Below are 3,069 nucleotides of genomic sequence, written 5' to 3' on the forward strand. Positions count from 1 at the left end.
CGTATTTTAGTGAATGTTTGCTGAAATACACCTCGGGGCTAGAATGGCATTTAGGTTTGACGCTTACTGTTATTATAAACTCATTGAAATGCTATGTGATTAAGCAGAATAAAATCTAAATGAAAGTGAGATTTACCATAATTATATCTGTACTATGAATTTGTTATCCTATATCAATCGAATTTAAAATTAGTCAATCTTTAGACTTTAGTAATTGGATAAGTTTATATTGCTACTTATTACTAAAAGGTTAGCTTAAGTAGGTAACTCTTAGATAGGCACTCATAATAATAGTGCATGGCAACATCTTTAGTAGTGCCCCACTTAAGAAAGGGGGTTTGGTATAGGTACTTAATTATTTCAGCAGTTAAATTACTTTTACGAACATACTATAAATAGTGTTTTAAGTTGGAGTCAACACTACCGCACACTACCGTACAGTGGAACCGAGAGCACTGCCAAGCTATCTGCCTTCGATAACATCTTACCTTCACTCACGCGTGTCCACCGCCGGCATGCCTCACGGAAACCTTCGGACCACTATCACAGTCCATTTTACACCCCACGGTAAAGCACCGACGGGGCGACGCACCGGACACGTCACGTCACGACACTCGGAAAGACGGTCGTATTAGACTTGTTTGCGCGCGAAAAAAAATAAACAAATCGATATATCGGCGGAGCAAGCGAGCGTTCGCGGACAGGAAACCGGGATAATAGCGAGGTGCCTCGTCCGGTGGTCGGAGACAAGCGGGGGTAGGGGTGGTTTTCGGAAAAGTCGCCACGCCCCGAGGCGGGGCTTCGATCCGCCTGCGCGGGATTATCACCCCCTGGGAGATGCGGTCTGCGCCCTCAGAGTCTGCGTCACGCTTCACGGACTGCATGCAGTGCTAAGATTCCTTGCACATTCATGTAGGTTTTGGGAAATGGATGTGCCTACCTGCATCCCCTTTGTTGTTGAGTTTGTGTTATATACGTTTTAGGTGGATTAAATGGATCTCTTTAACTTGCTGCGGGTAATGTATACTACACGTATGTTCCAAGATCAACTAATAATTGGCCAAGTGCAAGTCGAACTCGAATTAAAAAAGCAGTCATAGCCTAGTGGTTAAGAAACTCGTCCTCTCGATCGAGGGGTCAGAGGTTCAAATTCCAGGCACGCACCTCTGATTTTTCAAAGTTATGTGCGTAAAGAAAGTGCGTGTGAAGGAAAACATCGTAAGGAAACCCGCATACCTAAGAGATATATAAAAAAAAGTCTCAAAGGTATGTGAAGTCTACCAATACGCACTTGGCCAGCGCGGTGTACTATGGCCTAATTCTTCTCATTATGAGAGGAGACCCGTGCCCAGCAGTGGGACAGTAATGGGTTGTTGATGAAGTCGAACTCGCACCCGGAAGGGTTCGTACCCCCAAATATTTTTTTTAATTTTTAGTATTTGTTGTTATAGCGGCTTACATTGTCATACTTTTACCAAATTTCAAGTGCCAATCTATTACGGTTCAGGTGATAGAGCCCTGTGACAGACGTTCAGACGGACATGCAGCGAAGTTTTAGGAAAAGGGTTCCATTTTTAACCTTTGGGTACGGTACCCTAAAAATTATATGTGTATTTGTGCGTGATTATAGGTTGAACATTATAAAATATTGTTTTAAATATTACTCTTGGTTGTGACGCAACGATCATACGGGCCTATAATTTTATTAATCACCGAGTATTTAGGTATTCGTACTCCATTGCTACGCTTGTACGCTATTGTTGATGAAATATGCGTTATTTTTAGGATCTTGCAATTATTACTAACACTTTGAAGTGTGCGTTGTTGTAAAATCAAATGTTTCGATAAATGGAATAGAATAATATAATGGAATGGAATAATTATGATCTTGTGATAATACATGTACCATCTACTTTGCAATGTATCGAGGTATTTTTGAATTAGCGGGCCTCCGTTGGTCCATATGGGCTCGATATGGCGGAAACTGGACTACCAAAAAATTATGAATATGGTACCTACAATATACATATATTTGCTGAACCTTATACCGGTCATCTAATTTCTGACTATCTAGATAATTTGCTCAATAAGTGTTGTTGTCTCGCAAAAAACAAAGGAGACTGAAACGATTCCATACATTTATGGGCCTGTATCCTTACCATGAGTTTTTACGTTTCGACAAATATGACTATTTTGGTATTTGCTTCCGTATTGACAGAGCCTTAAAAATGTGCTTTAATATGAGCAGCTGCCTGCTTGAAACTACTGAGCAAATTTCGATAACTAGAATACCGATTTTGTTATAACGCAAACAGTCTAGTATAATAAAATTCGAACTAACCAGATAACCCTGAAGCAACTCTTTGTTCGTTTCTTTTAACAGATCAACTATCTCACTGGATACAGTCACTAACTTTCTATTTATAATAAAGGAGTGCGTGCAGCCCACTTGATGGTGTTGTTTCCGCTCAAATCTCCTATGCAAGGTGAAAAATGCCAGGAAATTTAAAAAAAACTTGCAAAATACTAATAACTGAAAAATATTAAATTTGAATAATTTTATTATAATAATTTTTAATTATAAATAATATAAAAAAACCCTTGATTATATTGAGTTTTTTAAACAATAATTTGTAATAAAATACTGCAAAACGATTGTGAAGCGATAAATAATTCCGTCCGGGATCGAACCGGAGACCTTCTGCGTGTTAGGCAGATGTGATAACCGCTACACCACGAAAACGACTGACAGAGGCTTTGAAAAACCATATGACATTCTGTGTTGTATTGATTTTAACGCTCAGATATTTGTGTTACCTGTATAATTTCATGTAAGAATATGTTAATTTATCATATGGTTGGGGTATTTGTGAACTCATCTTTACATATTAATATAATATTAACATAATTATTATATTAATGGCTTCCACGACATTAGTGCCCAACATTCTAATGTATCTCCTAATTACTATGAAATTTATATTAAAAAAGTTTAAAAAGAAGTTTTTATTTGTACCAAAAGAAAATAATAATTTTATGCAATTACTAATAGATACATATTTGTAGCTT

At 37.8% G+C, this 3,069-nt stretch overlaps 1 non-coding gene across 1 annotated transcript; it reads right to left on the reverse strand.

The window, feature by feature from the left end:
• Nucleotides 1-2,670: 2,670 nt before the first annotated feature.
• Nucleotides 2,671-2,743, reverse strand: TRNAV-AAC (transfer RNA valine (anticodon AAC)). The gene has a single exon. It is a non-coding gene; the product is annotated as a tRNA-Val (tRNA).
• Between the last annotated feature and the right edge of the window lie 326 nt (nt 2,744-3,069).

Source organism: Epargyreus clarus, unplaced genomic scaffold (assembly GCF_041222505.1).
Source record: "Epargyreus clarus isolate Ecla_fem2 unplaced genomic scaffold, WU_Ecla_fem_2.2 ptg000007l, whole genome shotgun sequence".
Lineage (NCBI taxonomy): Eukaryota > Metazoa > Arthropoda > Insecta > Lepidoptera > Hesperiidae > Epargyreus > Epargyreus clarus.